The 18,985-nt window shown below is 40.3% G+C and overlaps 1 protein-coding gene across 9 annotated transcripts in view; it reads right to left on the minus strand.

Moving 5' to 3' along the window:
* Positions 1 to 13,258, minus strand: part of EPB41L2 (erythrocyte membrane protein band 4.1 like 2) — a 104,124-nt gene extending 90,866 nt beyond the window's left edge. For 6 of the 9 annotated variants that reach the window (XM_065632357.1, XM_065632359.1, XM_065632356.1 and 3 more), the window contains exons 1-2: positions 13,192 to 13,258; positions 8,906 to 8,983 (exon numbers count right to left, since the gene is read on the minus strand). The gene's annotated coding sequence lies outside the window, so the exon portion shown is untranslated. Of the gene's footprint in view, positions 1 to 8,905; positions 8,984 to 12,177; positions 12,217 to 12,307; positions 12,327 to 13,185 lie in introns of those variants that run through there. The other 3 variants (XM_065632351.1, XM_065632352.1, XM_065632353.1) reach the window with 3 other exon arrangements.
* Between the last annotated feature and the right edge of the window lie 5,727 nt (positions 13,259 to 18,985).

The raw sequence follows: 18,985 nt of genomic DNA on the forward strand, positions 1-18,985 counted from the left end.
AGGGAAGAAAAAGGAGAAAGAACATGAGGGGAACAATAGTTCAAATACATGAAAAACCAATTACATAAAAATTCTACTGCTCATATCCTACATTAACCATACTATTACTACACTCATTAGAAAGTTTTGGAAAGAAGTTAACAGAAGGAAATCCAGCAATATAAGCCAATTTCAGCTGATATTAGATAGATGAGGTCTCTAAATCCAGTTTATTCAGCTTGCAGGACTCTCATCATGAGTTTTGCATTCTGGGTTTCTTCCATCCCCTCCCCATCCACCACTACACTCAGAATGCAAACTAATTTATGCCTTTAACCCAAAGAAATTGCACTCAGAAACACATGAACAGTTAACTAATGATAAAAGCACAAAGAGCTGAGCAGCTCCGCCTGCTGCCGGTATTTCAAATGATCATGCAGAGAGGATGATGTAGATTAAAAAATACCTGTCTCCTGAATTGCTAGTTCGATAATTTTGGCCATACATTCATTATGGTTTTACAAGTATTCAAACTGAGTTAGTTCACACTGATTATCAATGTATCTCAACCATTATAGCTGACAAATCTGAGAACACAAAACTTTAGACATTCATCCAGGAATTTTGGCAGCAGCAGTCCCTCAGACTACAAATCACTCATGGCATCATTTCTGTACCCCTGTCACAAGGGCACAGAATTTGTTGCAGTTTACTTTATTGGGCATGGTGACCTCTTGGACTGGAAGCAGAGAGCACAGCACCATGTATGGAAACAGAAGTGTCAAGTCCCAAAACAAAAGGTTACCTTTACTCACAGCTGGGTAGTCTGTCTACTTCTGATCTGAGCACTAATGGACAGTTTCAAAGCTGCAATGACAGTTTAGACACAGACACATCTTCACATATAGCCAATATAGAAAGCACTACGGTCTCACCCAGGGAACTGACTAAGCAACTTCCATCTACTTTTCTTTTGAAGGATATACCAAGTTCTGTAGGGTATGTTAGAGGTATCTACCATAAAATACATCAGAAGTTCATTTGCAGCCTGTGTAGAGCTTAAGCTGCTTAATTAAGTTTCTTAACTTGGAAGCAGAGAAAACAAAAGTATAAATAGTTACAATATACTTGAGATTCTATGGGGAAGAGAAAAAAAGTGAAGGGTCTTTGGCATCTTATTACAAGAACTCAGCAGATCTGATTTAGAACTCTCATAACAGCATCTCAACCTTTTCCAAAAGGTCAGGAGGTACCTCATATTTAATAACACTCTAGACTCCTAATGACTATGTAAGCTACAAAATACCACAGATACAATAGTCATAAGATCACAAAAAATGAAATCATCGGAAAACATTCCGAAATCTCTTAATACATCTATCTTTGCTTTTTTAAGACGTAAAAGAATCATAATATTCACTACAATAAATCCCTCCCCAAAAGGTATTTTCTGCCTATGAACTGCTATATTTCAACACCCTCTCTTGTGTAAACTGCTGGTAGTGATTTTAGAAAGTGTACCGTAACTATTTCGATGCAAGAAGTTTAACTGAGAAGACACACATCTTAAAAATATGATATTACTGTAGGCAATGACAGTCTATCATAACCAGAAGAGATTAGTTCTGCTAATTAATGTTCCTGTATTTCTTATACATTTTTTAAGTGAACAGCAACAACAGTCGGTGAAGATGTTTTAGAAATATTTTAGCTTTATAGACTGAATTAAATGTTTAAGTCAAAATTCCATACATAAGAAGAAATAAAACCACCCACAGGAAACACACCAGCATCTTACTGATCATTCATTGCTATGCTGACTCAAATATCTTATGAACACAAAACCGCAATAATGCAGAGTCACTGCACTACATCAGACTGCAAGTCTCTTCACTTTTTCTACTTTATGCTATTTAAGAATTAGCTGCTAGTCAGACCTCTGAATATCACCATTTGCATTATGATGCTAGACAAATAGCCACAAAGCCCACTATCTCTAAGAAGGAAAATACTAGCCACATTAACCCATGAGGTGGAACAAGTACATCTTATCCTTACAGGGTAGAAAAGCTGGAGAACAAAAAACATAGGTGACTTTTGAATTTAAAAAAACCCCCACAAACCACACCACCAATCACAAACACACAACAAAATAGAAGAAAAAAACATGCATTTTTAGATTCCTCCTTTTCTCTTACTTCTCGTCCCAAAAGTTACACCTTCCTTAGCACAGCAATAAGGAACTGAAAACTAGTAGAAGTCAAAGCCAGGAGCTTGTACCTATGCACTCCACATGCATTAGTGACTTTCTCTTGCTATCACTTCTCCCTGTGCAGCAAGAAGACAAAAATTTAAAGAAGAATTTGATCTTACTGCTCGGTTCCTCCAGACTTCTACAGTAAAATCTGCAAGTGTGCTTTAAAAAATAGCAGCAAAACAAAACATGGAACAGGTTCAAAAAAGTAACTACAACCAAATCAGTTGATCAAACTGAAAAACTGAATGTAATACACATGCTCTCTTGACTGAAAAGCACTGAATTGCTGGCAAAACTCTTGCAGAACCGTTTAGCCCTTTGCAGAATTACCAGCTCTTCAGGGTATCAGCATCAAAGACAGTTTTGTCATGTGAATGACTGCATACTCTGGAAAAGTAAGTGCAACCTATGGCAGTGCTTCTCGAGCATAGAGACAAGTGAGTAAACTGAAAGGTTTTTCAGGCAAAGGAAGACATACCTCAAAAGACAACAAGGCATATCCCTTTGTCTATCAGGGTGAAAGGAGGAAAAACTCTTTTCAAAACAAAAGGTTAGAAGCACTGCATGAGAGCATATTCAGCTTAGTTTGATTTTGCAGAATAGTCTTTACACTGTAACCATGTTGATGTAATATCTATATGAGACTACCTCATCTGCAGTAATAGCTATGTTGCCTATTTTAAACAAAGAATTTTGAGGTGGCTGCTTCAATTTCAGCTAAAACCCTGAATGTGATCACCTTCATTTAAAGCAACAAGAAGCCTTCCATGTTGAAGTAGTGTAGCATTTAAACATCCCAGCTGTAGATCAGGTAGCATTTTCCTTCTTACAGCAGAGACAAAAAGTTTTGCATACCTTTGCAGTGTATCACCATCACACCACTTTCAACTCATTACAAATGTTTCTTTAGTGATGACTAGCTGTCTTCAATTCTTCAGTAGTACAGGAATTTGTAAACAATTGTAGTGATTAGAGTTAATTCAAGGGGAGATCAAAAAAGACAAGAGAACAGAAGAAAATGAAGTGGAGAGAAGTTACAAAGGGCTTGCTTGGAGCTGAAAGGATGAAAAGGAGAAAAAAATACAGAGAACCACACCTTTAGAGGATAAACTGAAATGGAGCGGAGGGAAAAGAAATCATACTCAAAACACCACATCTGCTGAAAATGGAAGCCCGACTTCAGTTGCTTAATGTAACCTCCATACAGACTACAGATACTGAGCCTCCTACTTTAAAGGCATTGCTGTAAGTACATTCTTGGTCTAAGGTCCCACAATAGAAGCAATAGTTAGAAAGTAGTGTCCTTGAATGATCCACAGAGTTGCCCACTGATATCATTACTTTAATTAGCTCAAATTTTGTATTGAAGAGAGAAAAAGAGCAACCTAGTTGGTGGCCAAATTTGCTGTTCAAAGGTTTGCGCATACAAGATCATATGATCAAAGGTACAAAAGTCACACTCTAAGCTCACCAAACCCAACAAAGAAATAATGAATCATAGTCAGAAATGTCTCAAGTATCTCCAGATCTAATGCACTCCTACACAGTGGTACATTCTCCCCTCATGCCATCATAGTTTATATGCCATTTCAGACTAATAATGCTCCACAAAAATATCTTTAAAGAAAACAAATTTCTGTAATTTTACTTTGTTATTGAAAAGTAGAAATAATTATAATTTTAAGCTTGCAGAAAATCTAATGGCAAAACATGGTTCGTCTTCTATAAAAAGATAACTGCTAATACCCTAACAATAGCAAACAAACAACTTTAACAATGGTATAGGTGGAACTCTCGTTATACTGGAATCTTTCTGTTCTAATAAAAATATATCATATCCACTAAGTTTTGTTTTGACTCAAAGTTGCTATTTTATGATTGTTTCTTTTTCATTTTATACAGGAAGTATACACTGCAAAACTTTCCAATTTTGTTTCTGTATAGAAATCAAACTAATATTGTTCTGTCATGTAAGAAAGTTACCCACATCTCTACAACAAGAAACTTCATAAGAGAATTTCCATACAATTATTCAAGTATCAGTTATATTCTTGAACTATCAGGGAATAATACTATTCCTGAACACATCTGGGAAAAAAGACTTAACTGCACAAAATAAGACATTTTGCATCTGTGTAAGAAAATCAGACTCATCTGAGTCATATTTGTTATGAAGCACCATTGCTTTGCCTAAGAATATAGGAACCCTCTTCCTCAAATCAGGACAAGATACTTTCAAGAACTGAAGTGTCATCTGACAGCAGACAGATACCATCACAAAACAGCACTGTCCTGCAGACACTCCCCAGAGACACATGGAGCAGCAATAGACTTCGAGGTAACTCACTGGCTCCAGCAGACTGGTGGCAGGCAGAACCAGAAGCTAGTCAGCAAAATCTGCTCTTCTCTACAAGAAATTAAAAACTCTACAGCCACCAAAAAAGAAAAAGCCACCACACACACATACACACCACCTTTGTTTCCCCAGAAAAAGAGGGATCTTCTTTATTCCATTTTATATTGAAAAAAACCAAGGGTGAGGAAAGAACAAGCAAGATGTGACAAACTGCAGAAACCACTGGCAACATACTACTACTACCTAACACAGTGTAATTCAAAAGGATCTATAAAAACAGGATATCCTTCTAAAAGATACTCCAGAAGTGCAGCAGGCCTGCTGCACTACTAAGTTTCGGCTCAACTAACTACATATTAAGAATCACCTACCTTTGCTAAAAATCAAAAAGAAAAGGAACACGCAAAACCAAACACAACACACACACAAGGAAAAAGAAAAAACAAACAACAAGCACCTTTTCCACTTAAAAGTTACCTCAAAAAGAGAAACTGTGAAACTCAATTAAAAAAGGGACCAAATTTAATAGAGAACAGCATCTAATAACAAACAGAAGGTAGACAAAAAGAAAATAGCATTCAAGGAAAATACAATTAATTCCTAATGAAAGAAGTCATACATCTTTACTAAGGTTAGAAGTAAACAAAAAAATCCCATGACTACATCAATGTATTTTATAATAACATCTTGCATTAGCTCCTGATGCTTAAAACCTAAAGCACTTTTCCTATCACAAGAACTATGATCACTTCTTCATATACTATGTAGTACAAATTCTAACACACTAAATCCAAGTAGTTCAGTTCTGCTCTGATTTTTACCTTTGCTAAAAATACAGTCATTTCAGCTCTGAAGTAGCAGTTGATCAAAAGCACAGCCCAACGTCAGAAGAGTATTGTCAGGAAAAAGAATTGACCCCCATCATGACCATGTGAAGTAAAAAAACCAAACCACACACCACAACAAAACACCAAGCAAAAAAGAACCACAACAACAAAAATTAAAAAAAAGCTTTATGAAGTTTCCTGTATCTTCTATAAGAAGTTTTTATCAACACCATTTTCACATCAACCAAACTACCCTTAAGTTCTTAAATAAAAATATTAGTTAACCATCTCTCCTAATGATGACCCACAAAATAGACAATACAAAAGATTTACAATACCTTAACTTAGTTTTTTTTAGGTTCCTGTTCACTCTGAACTGCAGGAAAGTTGTTAACCCTTCACCTAATCGATAATTTTTTCCTCTACAATTTTTCTCATTAAACATTAATGCTTTCTATAAGATCTCCTCAAGAGTACCATGAGCAGAGAAACTACACTGTGAAAGTAAGCTCAAACATCCAACAGCTGAAGTTAATTAACATGAGATAATTAGAGGTCCAAAACAGGTTTAATACTAAAATCACTTGCAATTGCAGTTTGTAAAAAAAGGAGTAGTAGCACTGATATGTAGCAATTCCAGCCTTGATCTGAGCAGCTGCCTCTGACCATTCTGTAGCTAACCTGTCTCTTTGACAAAAGATTACTGCAATACAAAAGTGTTGACCACAGAGGGGACAAAGCAGCCTTCAGACCAAACGAGGACTTAAGTACAAAGTTTATGCTACAACATTCTTTGGGTTTTCCCCCGCCTCCTCTTTTCCTCCAGACATTGGATTTGCTTCAGATTCATGGTCCAATAATGCAATATCCTACCAGGAAAAGCACCCAAAAAGCCATATAAGAAAAAAGGATCCAGTCCTCTAAGGGAAGATCAATGATATACAGGCTTGTTATTTTGCCATGTTTCTTTAATTGATTGATGATGGAGCATTTACAGAATTATTTAAGTAACACATTTAGGTACAAATTCAAAAGGAGGAAGCCAAACGGGATAAAACAGCTTCTTTCAGCTGAGGAAACAGCAAATAGCTCATTTACAAACTATGTCTACAAAGGACAAAATATATTTGGAAACTGAACAAGAACTTTCAGATCCAAACTTGAATTGTTCAAACTCAAAGGACTTTGCAGGACATACTCAGTATATTAAAACTATTTTATTAATGGATCCTTGCTTTTGGGAGTAGCTGGAAGCAATAAAAATGTTTCAACACATGTGAAACCCAAGTGCTCATTTTTATAATAAAATTTTAAGTTTTATTTGATTTTCAGAAGAAGGCGGATACATGCTGAGTCAACCAGAATGTAAAGGTCTGAGTAGTACAAATTCAAAGGCTTGCGATAAGAATATATATTTTAAATCCCATACACAGGATAACTGAGTATTTCAAATAAGAGAAAGCTTTTCTAATTTTCCATTGTGGTAAGAGAGCACATGATGCATTTTAAAAACATACTGAAGAATGTTATTAAAAATATACAACCTATGTTCTTAAAACGTTGTAGTCAAATTCTTATCCAGGCCACTAAAAAGAATACCACAGTTATAGCCTATACTTCTCAAGCCACAGTAATGGGATAGCAGTAATTTACAGTAAAATCTGGTGTTACATTTAGCTGTACAACACTACTAATTACAGAGTAATTTCAACAATAAATATTTGGTTAAACTCTGCTTTGTCATCAGTGCAAGCAATTTAAGATGAAACTGATCTTTCAGAGAATCCACACTTCTTTTTTAGAGTCTATTTTTATTTTCTGGTAACTGAACATCTTTTCCTACAGAACATTTCTCCAGAACTACTGCTTTGCAAACAGCAAACCACATAGACGATGTCAGAAGCAAAAGGAAAGATTCAAACCTAGAGCACCAAGGCACCATAGATCCCTTTAAACTGTCCTTAGCTAACCCTATTTTATAGTACAATTCCAAAGTCTTTTAACAATGACCTTATAGAGCACACGGGCTGTGTCACTTAGTAACAGCAAGGTAAGTTAAAAGACACTCTTCAGAAAGAATCCAGGGAGGACAAAACAAGACAAAGATGAATATGAGCACTATTGCAGATATAACATCAAGTAAAACACCAAGTTAATGTCCTAGACACTGACAAAGAAGCCTCCAGCTTTAAAGAGAAGATCCTCCTGCAGTGCTCCTTCACAACAAGGTCTCTGAAAAGCCAAGCTACTATTAATAAAAGCACTACACAGAGATGAACAGCAGTAGTACCTTATCTCCATTACAGAAAAAAAATCACCAGGCAAAAAAAAACCCAAAAAACACTACTACCTGCTTCTGAGAATATTCAGAGCCAGCCAATCAGTTTTTATACAAGAGGCCAGCTTAACCAAAGTCAGGCCTTCAAAGCATCACATACTTGAGTCCAGTCACAAAACATAATACCATCAAAGAAAGTTGTGATGTGCAGAGGAAAGGGTAGGCATCTGAAATTGTCCTTTAGGAGACCTCATAAGCATTACCTATAATTGAGTCCTCTACTCTTAAAAAAATGAGAAAAGATCCAGCCTCAGCTCTCCTCGAGAACTAGGAAAAAAAAAAAAAACCACAGGGTACAGGACTGTAGAGACAAGAAGGTAAAGAGAATCATTTGAGAAGGGAAACAGAATTTGAGTTTTGTTTTGTTGGGGTTTGAAGTTTTACATATAAAGTCCATAGATTTCTTACGACTGTTTCTATTTTCAAGGTAGTAGGCCAGACGTAGACAACTACATAAAGAATATAAAATTGAGAAACCAAGCCATGAGCTGTAAACTGAAATTAGAGAAAGCTATGCAGAATTACTGTCAACAATGCCTATAAAGCTTGCTGGGGAGGTAGCAGCACTCGCAGAGTTGCTGTAACGCAGTGTTTGTATAGGGCCACTAAAACATCAGACACTACTGCAACAGAAACGAACTTTTCTTTTCCCCAAATCTGCTACAATAAACAAGCCAGAATTCTTGCTGAGCTGTCCCACTTGCATTACATGAAAGTCTATAGTCTCATACTATACACAGAACATACTTTTCTCATTTCACTAGCCAAGCACAACAGCTAATTTCAATTACCCAATTGTAATTAACCCATATTCTGTTGATATGGCCTTCACCTAGTCTGTAAATCTCTACAAAGCATTCAAAGACAAGGTGAAGTCTATGGAAGAAATGAGTTACTAGTAAAACTACCTTCACAAATTTAATTTAAGACTTGCTAAAATTTAAGACTTGCTAAAAGTCAAAATATTTACTGAATCAGTATGTTCTTCCCTGCATAATATTACGAAACTGTAATATAATGTAAATTTATCACATCAACAGCAAAAATATTTTGAGAAGTTGAAACAGAATACAGAACTTCACCTATGTAGTAAATTCCTACAGCGAATTTTCTGATATTAAAAAAAACCAAAACAAAACACAAGTTACCTTTCACTCAATGGAAGTCTTGAAGATTAGTAGAATGCAACCAACTACAACGTGATAACAGCACAATATCTTCTTTACCTATAAGAAAGAGATAAATCTGGAGTCAAATCACACCAAAAAGTATCCCACTGAGTAAATTTTAAAAGATACATGAAATTGAACCATGCTTAAACGAGAAATATATTTTTAAATGTGAACACCATTCCAAATAGGAGAAAAAAAAATGCGGTCATTTAAATTACACTTTGATCTTATCTCTCTTTAAAAAGTAGAAGTGTTCCAGTATATAGTGAAGTCTAACACAAAGTGAAGAGGAGTCTTTTCTTTCCATTTAGAAGGCCAGAAATAACCACTTACAATGCAGTTTGACTTCTCATATAACCCAGGCTATAACACAATCGCACGCTCTCACATCCCCTTTTCTTGCTCCCATCCCTTCTTGTGTCCAGCCATTGTGCAAGTATACAACAACGAGTTTTCCAACACCGCTTTGCTTGTGTTAATTTTGCCTGTGACAAGGAAGAAAGCCCACCTTCCCTCTTCTTGCTCCCTCCAAATTATGATCAGTTCCATAATAAAACCACCATTTGAATTAGTACATCTTTCTCAAGAAAGCATTCCATCTTGCTTTAAAAATATATAATGGCAAACAGGCTACACATTACAACCTTCGGTAAAATAATTTTTACCCTACTGAAATTTACACATGGTAAACTAAAATGTAGAAAACTTGTCTTCTTTCAATAATTAGAGTAATGCTGTATACTACAGACATAATTATTAACAATGTAAACCATTTAGATCCTTTTCCTGGCACTGAATCCTTTCATGGCCACTATTATCTGCACTTCTCCACATTACAGGTAAATATGTCATCATTTTATTTTGTCCCCTCTCCTTTCAGTCCCTAAATAATCAATCTTTTGTACTGAAACATGCTTCCCAGTTCCTCTAACATTTTAAAATTTTTCAGTTTATTACTATCAGCTTTATCAAGTTTAACGCTGAAAGTTAACACAGAATTCAAAAAGGAATGCCATAAGCACCAACTACAGAAAGATTTTATTGTCTTATATTTTATGTGGTTTATACACCTAGTTTGATTTTTTTGGACAGCTTAAAGACAACTTATGTTCAAATTATTATTAATCACAATCCACAATACCTCCTTTAAATGTCTGTACTTCCCAGAACATTTTTCCATTCTGCACCTATGATCCACATTCTTCATCTTTAAATGTACAACTCAGGAGCTGCCTACACAAAAAATGCATATTTTGCCTATGTCCACACTCACTACATGATTCAGATTATATGGAATCCAATAAGTAATACAATTATTCTTCAGGTTACCCTCTCCAAATGAGAGCTATTCAGTCCATGGTGTTGCCACTGAAAACCCACATAACAGACATCAGCAAGTCTGACCAGCTTCAGAGAGCTGCCCTTGTTTTCTCCTAAAGTTATATCAAAAAGTGGTAACAAAATTCAAAATTTCTTATGAATTGACTGCAATTGCTGAAGACTTACCAAATAAGAAGTGAAACACAAGGTAAATTTCCAAAGGAATGAAGCCTGGAAGCCTATTTCATGTGGCCTTGGCTGTTAAGAAGTTTGAACTCTTTTATTCAACACATGTGCACACAGAACGCGTACATTTTGAAAGCCTTGTCTAGATCATTCTAAATGACATTGTTAAAGTGCAAGCTTGTCTGTCACTGGTACAAACTGTTGATGGAAAAACTTCAAGATCCATAACCTCTGAAAACACAAAAAGGAAGACCATATTCTAAGCCCAAAGGGAATCAAACTCGGTGAAACACTGCAATTTAAGCAAGAAAAAGCAGTTCAATTTCCCACCATAGAGGTTAACACCAGACAGCAAACAGCATGGCAAGCAGAAATGGAAACTTGTTGGAAGAGAGGAGAGTAGCAGCTGAAGCAGAACAGTTCGGCTGAAGACCCTTTCAGGGCTGCTCCTGCATAACTCAACATGCCACAAAACAGGTTCTGAACTGGGTTTGTTCTATAACCAGTTGGCTCTGTAGCTTAGGGACTAAATTTATGTGCTGCTTGAAACTTTAAACTATTACACTAAAGGATGCGGCTTTATTTTGTAGATAGTTCCTGTTAAAAAAGTACTTTGCCATTTTAAACTCTCCAGATCTAGAAATATGCAAGTTTATGAGAATTTGCTGAAGGCTAAGTTTTACAGAATTACATCCTTGTTGCATTTCGCTAACACTCTGGAAGCATCCATGCTAGCAGACAAGAAAATAAGACAGTAAAGCTAAGCAAAGCACTATATATCAATGAAAAAAATCTATAAATTACATGTTTTCAATTACAAATGGGTCTTGAGACAGCTTTATAAGAAGAAAAAACATCCTCATTGAACTGCTTGCTAGTCATTACTGGTATCAAAGCACCTTAATCTAAACTTACTCCCTAGCTGGCTATTACTTGTTCTCTGGCACTGATTTATTTCAGAAGCTGTTTCTGGAAATCATAATCATTAAGATGACAAACTCTCAAGCCAACTCCCTTTATGTCAACCAGCAATCATTCATAACATAACCTCCTTTAAGTCCATTCTAGCCATACACATGTATGCACAATACTATTAACATCAAAAGGGATTATCTTCAACTCAGTGGGATCTTCACCTGTGGAGAGCTGCTGCACTAAAAATGTTACCACAGTGTTAACAGCTCTTCTGAGAGTATTCAGACTTCACAGTCCTGTAATCAAAGCCTTAAAAAGAACAATAATAGGAAAAGAACTTTGGGCTTAAAGTTATAAATAACATCTCAAGTTTTTTAAAGACTTCTGTGTACAGTGTTCACACAGAGGCCAGGTCACCCCATTTTGAAAAGTAAACTTTTTTATTAAATAGCAGATAAAGAACATACAATAGGATTCTACAATGATTTTTATTCTAATCCTGAAGAGAAAGGAAATTAGGAATGTAGAGTCTTCCTCAGTTTCACCCCCCACCTTATTAGCAATAAACGACTTCTATGCAGGGTCTATTTAAGGATTAAAAAGGGATGGAACAAAATGAAATGGTGATAGATGTACCTGTAATGTGGACAAGAGCAGGTAATTGTGGCTATGAAAAGATTCAGTGGCAGAAAAAGTATCTAAATTGTTTAGATTGTTAATAGTTATGTCTGTGGTATACAGCATTACTCTACTTATTGAAAGAGAACAAGCTCTCTATATTTTAGCTTACTATATACATATTTCAGTAGGGTAAAAATCATTTTTACCTATTTAGCTCATTTTTCTGCCGTTTCTCAATTCCAGCTCTAAGAAAGAAACAGCCCAAGATGCAAACAGATGAAGTTAACAGAATAAGGAGAAGTGCTGTAAGACAAAAAAAAAAAAAAAAAAACACACCAAACCACACCAACAACAACCTCTCCTCGCACAGCATTCACACGACGGGTGCGGGACAGCAGCCAACAGAAATCAGGGCAGATTTTCGGAGAAAAACACTCCTCTCTTTCGCGCCTCAGGCCGGGAGGTGGAAGACGCACAAGCGCAGCAGATGCGGGGCCGGCCGTGACCGCACGTCCAGCCCGGCCGGGGCGCCCTGCCGAGCCGAGCCGCCCCGCGGCGGGCTGGGCGGGCGGCGAAGGCTGCGGGCAGCGCCCCCGGTGCAGCCCCGGGAGGGACATTTGAAACTGAGCGGCGAGGGGCGGCGAGCAGCAGCTCCGCGCGGTTGGCCTCGCCGCGACCAGCGCCCAAACCCCCACGGAAAGGAGGAAGGAGTCAGCCCCCCAGAGACCCCTGCCCGCCCGAGGAGAAGGAAAAAGGCCCCACCGCCCCGAGGGGCTCCGGCGGGGAGGGGATCTCCCCCGCCGCGGCCGACGCTCCGGACACGCTTCCTCGGCGCCGCTGCCGCCCCCTGCCGTCCCCGCTCCTCCCGCGGCCAGCCCCGGCTCTGACAGCCCCCAACCGACCTCCCGCCCGCCCAGCAGCCGCTCAGGGCCGGCAGGGAGGCGGCAGCTCCGACCGTAGTGACGACCGCCCGGCCCGGCTCCGCCCGCGGCGCAGAGAGGGAGAAAACGCCGGACGGGTCCGGGGAAAAGCGGCCCCCTCGGCGCACGGCCGCCCGCCCGCCCCCGCAGCGCTGCGGCGGCCCGGAGCCCCCCGCCCCACCACCCTCCTTCCCCGCCACCCTCCCGACCACCCCCCGCTCACCACCGCCAGCGAGAGGCCTCGCTCCGGGCCGCACTCCCCCAGGGACCCGCTTCCCCGCTCCCGCCCCTCACCGGTACCTGCCGCCCAAACAGCCGCCGCTCGCGCTCACATACGAAATTGAAGCGGCCAAACAGCAGCCCTCCGCCCAGCCCGGGAAAAACCCCGCCGGCCCCGCCCCTCAGCCAATCCGCGCCCCGCTCGCCCCCGCGCCCCGGCCCCGTCACCTCCTCAGCCCGAGCCTCCCCGGCGCCGGCCCGTCGACTGCTCGCTCCGCCCACGCTCTCGCCGCCGACCCCTGCCCCGCTGCCATTGGCTGGAGCAGCCGTCAATGATCAGAGTGGGCGCTTCGCCCCCGCGCGCCCTTCCTGAGCCACCTCCAACGGCTACTGTCCCCCGGCATCGCGGTTCTCGCCCGACCGGCAGCTGCAGCCTGGTGGCGGGGTGGGCTTGGGGACACCCGGCGTCGGAGGGATGGCTGCCCGGGAGCGCCGCTGTCTAGGCAGGGCCCCGGCTCGCCGGGCACCGTGCTGGCCGTGCGGGCGGTGAGATGCCGCTGTCCCCGCAGCGGCGTCTCCACGCAGACTCGTGACCCGCTGGTGCTGCGCGGGGGAGCTGTGGCCGGGCTGCGGAGGAGCCCAGCGGCACCGCGACCCTGCGGGCGGGGGGCGCAGCGGCAGCTGCGGGGAGGCGGGTGCCCTTCTCAGCCCAGCGCTCCCCAGACCCCGCGCTCACGCTGCCCCCAGGCGGGCCCCCTCCTCGGGAAGGACACGGACACACCGGAGGGGTCTCAGGATCCGCACCCCTCCTGTGCGGCGCTGGCTCAGCCTGGGGAAGAGACCACACTGGGGGGCTAACAGCAGCCTCCCAAAACCCCAGGGGGAGGTGGTCGAGAAGATGCAGCCAGGGTCTTCACTGTGCTGCACAGTGGGAGGCTGCGGGACAACGGGTTTGAGCTGAAATAAGAGGTTCGGGCTGGGTGTAAGACAAAGTTTTTTCCTGCTGAGGACATTCAGGCAGTGGAGTGGGTTCCTCGGGGGTTTTCCACACGTGAGGGGACACAGCTCTGAGCAGCCTGTCCTGACCATGCTGCTGGCCCTGCTGTGAGCAGGAGGTGGGACCCGAGACCTCCTTACAGCCTGAATTTTCTGATGACCTACAGCCTTGATGGGGGTTGTCTTCCACTTGGCTAAAGACCTTTCAGGTGTGTTGTGGATGTTGACTGCTGAAAGGCCTGGATATGAAAAACCTGACGGAGTGTAAAGGCAGTTGCTGTGCTGCATGGGCTGTAGGCCCTGGGGGTGCTGTGGGTAGTCAGCTCTTGGCACCTTCCCCACCCAAGGGCAACTGTCTTACCCTAACCCTTCGGGCCCTCCTTTAAACCATATATTAAGCCTTTTCATTCTCTTTGTAACTTTTCTTCCAGCATATGAAAGGTGTATCAAATCTTGGACCACAATGTGATGGTCTGACCTGCAATTTGTGCATGTATGTACAAGAAGAAAAGAAAAAGCTGGGAGAGAAATGTAGTACTAACAGGTGTAAAAAACAGAACTCAACAATAAAACAACAAAACAACTGTCTAATTAAGAAAGCAAGGCCTCTTTTAGCTTTGATCTTTTCTCATTAAGAAAATTATTTACGTTACATGAAGTCATACTGAATTTGCAAAATCCAGCATGCAGTATATATTGCCTGTACAATTTCAGTTCATCCCTTTTACGCATTGTAACCTAAAGTTAACTACAGACTTTGCATCTCACAGTCATATGCACACTAAGCCATGCCTTTTTAGTGCACAGAATAGATTTTTCTACTTTGGAGCAGAGCTGTGCAGTAAAATAAGCTATTTTCCATGTAAGCCTTGTGTCATTTCTATGAAAATTAAAAGGGGGGAGGAGGAGGGAAAGGATCATGACTGAGGCTGCTGAGTGTTCTTTACAGAATTCTAATGAAATGGTAAGATACTATGTTTTCTTTATTAAAAAATGTGTGATGCCATGTGGTACGTTGCTTGAATCCGATTTTGTGAAGGGGTTGAGAGATATGTTTTCACAATTCCAGTCTTAAGATGCCGAGGTCTCATTTAGAGTAGCTTACTGCTGAAAATGAAATCAACAGGCAATATAACATAAATACTCTAGGTATTTCATAGTGTGTAAGATAAAGAAATCAAGTCCTGCTATACACTGATGAGTATATCTTCTTTAATCTTGGTGCTTCAGAAGTAAAAACAACCCTGCAGCTCATGGGAGTGCTGTTAAAGGAAATTAATGTAAGCACACAGAGAAGCAATGAGCTGGCAATGAATAGAGAGCAGACAGTATTAGATATCTGTGCTTAATTCAGCATTGTTCATTCTGCATCCAGTGAAAGAGGCTAGGGACCAATAATTAAAGAAGGAATTATAATGCATGTGCACAAACAATTTTAATTCTGACTAGCTATATTGCTTGGTGTTGTAATCTTCATGTTTCATTTATTATAGTGTATTATTTAAAGAGAGCTAATGAAGTATTTTCAGCATCTCTTGTTCCACATTCAAAACCAGCATTTTAAAAACCTTCAACTCTTTCACAGAGGAGATGTAGTATCATTTTTCTTTTTCAGGGAAACCAGTCACCGTGGTTCTTTCTTTGATATAGTAGATGCTATAATTACCACAGCACCAACCAGGTTAGGATTTTACCTCTAGATGCTTTTTATATGCAGAACAGTCTCTAAAACTCTATGTATGATATTCCTTGTTTCATTCCTCAGATGCTTTAACATCTCTAAGCATGAAGGAATGACAGCAGACTATGTGCCAGTTCCTAAAAAAATAATAGAGCAGCTTCACATGCCTTCCCAAAAACAGTAACTACTACTTTTAGAGGCTTAATATACAGCCACAACAGGAGATACTTGGTGTCTGAAGCTTTCTGAGGATACCTGAGTTTGCACCATCCAAACTGCTTTTTCTTATTGCTAGTACTTGTGTGGCTGCCAGTATTTAATACCATTGGCCTGAGCAAGTTTAATTGGCACAGGACTAAAACCAGCTGTGACTGCAACAATCTTGTCTTCAATAAGGTTCCCTGTGTTGCTAAAACCAGTGGAAATGCTGATAGTGACATTTTCCTAGATTAGAAAATTCAGGAAGACTTTAAAAGAAACAGTTTGAGACTTCTCTCTTTTTGCTCTTTTCCTCAGACAGGCTCGGACACCTCTGATGAGAATATCCATTTCTAATTATAAACTACTTGATGCTGAAAGAAAACAAGGCATAGGGAAAAATACTCATGCTGCCTTCTTGTATGCAAGGATTTCCCCATTTTAGAGATTTTGAATCCGGCCTCAGATTCTGACCCGTCAGGTACAGACCAAACCAAGAGACAATTGATGTCACTGCAGTGTGAAGGTATGAGTTCTCTCACACCCCAGCTGTGGTGCTGACAGGGGGGCAAATGCAGCAATCCTTCTCTGACAGCTCTTATATGGTGATTATAAGCTGATAAATGTAATTGTGGGGGTTTGGAATTACTAGGATTCCACTCTTGCAGACACTACTGGTTAAAGTATTCTTTCTTGTGAGTGCAACTTCTGAATTGCAAAGATTCTTGCTGGTTACTTCTATACTGACTTGAGGATTGTCCTCAAGTTAGGACATGTCGCCTCTAAAGAAGATATTGATTGTCAGACCATACCATTAAAGAAAAGAAGCTTGCTTTTATCGCTGGAAGAAAAAGCACACCTTAAGGGCCTTTGTGACTTCTATAGCAATAGAAGTTGTAGAGTTAGGAGTGCTAAAGGCAAAACACAAAATAGCAGAAAATCCAGAAGATGAGCAGTATGTGATGTAAGGTAAATACAATGAATTTAAATTCTCTAAATTCAGCTCTAGGGGCGGGGAGGAAGAGAATTCCATGGGAAATACAACATGGTGGTCATGAAATTGATACCCATAGGTGTCTTTTATCTTTAGATTCCCCATTTGTTTGATTCTGTAGTGGTTTTGTGTCAAAATCAATGCCACAACATAAATTCCCCCGAACAGCAAAAAACAACTAGTAGTTCAAAGTGACTGCTGATGTGAAAAGCCTGTATTCTCTTGATGTTGCTGCTTGGCATTGCTACAGACTGGGTAGTGAAGCGGATAACAAATATTGGCATGGGTAAGTGGCAAGTGTTGCTGAAGACCTAGATTTTGTTTGTAGAGCAGACATCCACAACAGACGGAAAGATCCAAGCTGGCAGGCCAACCAGGGCTCAAATGAGTTGTGCCAGAAGAAATGTAGTTGAAACATTATTGTGTGGTGATAAAGTAGAGGATGAAAGCCATTAAGAAAGAAAATAATTTCCTTATTTCACAGCTCCACCAGACCAACCAATGGAGACTCCAGAGAAAAAATAACTTTAAGAAAAGCAAAGGATGCATGTCTTTGTGACTTAGTAAAAACAAGATTGCTGCATGTCTGGGATTTTGATTGCAAAGCTGTTAACTCTCAATTCATACACAATCTCTGTTAACATATCTCTAAAATGTTTCTGGTTCTAATTTATTTCAGTACTGATGAAAGCTTCTAGGCTCTGGTTGGAGACAACTTATCTTCAGCAAGTCAAAAGATGGGATGGATAAATTTGGCACATACACACTAGCTGCAACGTTTAGGTGTAAGTCCATACAGTGAAAAGCATTTGGGATGAGAGCATGAACACCTTGTAAAGAGGCCAAAACAACTGCCTCTGTCGTACAGTGTAGAAGAAAAGCTGAATATAAAAGAGAGGATTGGAAAACAGTGCTGCCTGTCTAAGACATCAATGTTAGTGTGGAAAGGATTAGATGAAATGGATTCGTGTGCATTAATAATAATGATAATAATAATCTAACTTGCAGAGGCACATCCTATAGCTGTCTCATTAAGATAATTCAGGGAAGTAGCCTTCATGTTCTTTGTACAGGGACATAGCTGCTCTTGCCTCATTAGGAGATTTCTGTGTGCCTGTATAAGCTCTGCTCTCTACTCCTGCTGTAAGAATTGTTGCTATAAAAAGCCTGTAGACCATGCTGATCATGCTGAGGTGATTTCCTCCTGAGGGTAAAGATTTTCTTGTTTTAACTTTTAGTTTGCAATTTCAGAGTTAGTGGATGGGGTCGTGTGAGAGAGGGACTCTCAGCTGACAAAAGCTATGGATAATTATTACATTTGAAAGGCATTTTCATGGGGCTGATAAATACAATCTTGGAAAAAATGTAGGCTGGGAGGGGTGGTTTTTATTTATATTGGGGTTCCATGAGAGCTGTGCCAAATAGCCTAAAGTCCCACCCTGGTCCCATTATCCTCAATGGGTATTTATGTCACCAGCGTAGTATCTACCACACATATTCCTAGAATCATTCAGCTAAAGAACCCGAGACCAAGCTGTGGGCAACCTTACCACTTAGCAATGTTCAAAGAAACCAAGGCTGATTATAACTCAGTATAAATCACTTAACACCTTGTAAGAACACACTTGCCATGACTCTTTAAAGAAGTTCTTGTATCACTCTGTCCTATGGTAGGAAGCCAAACCATTCACTAAGAATGCTTTGGAAAGAGCATATCTCAATGTGACAGATCACACAAGAGAAGATGACATTGGTTAATTAGATGAGTTACATGTCAACCCCAAACTCTGCGTGGGAGTCTTGGCCTCACGACTCCAACAAAGACAATTCAGAATATGTATCAGAATACTTGTAAAGGAATAAAGTCAAATTCCTGCTAGAGCTTTGAACAAATTATTTCTTTACTTTCCCTATTGCTTTCTAAAATGTTTTCAGTTTCTATCACTCACTGACTTGATTTTCCTGCTAAGTTTTGAAACTTTCCAATGGCAAAAAGTTAAAAGCAG

The sequence above is a fragment of the Caloenas nicobarica genome, chromosome 3 (assembly GCF_036013445.1).
Source record: "Caloenas nicobarica isolate bCalNic1 chromosome 3, bCalNic1.hap1, whole genome shotgun sequence".
NCBI lineage: Eukaryota > Metazoa > Chordata > Aves > Columbiformes > Columbidae > Caloenas > Caloenas nicobarica.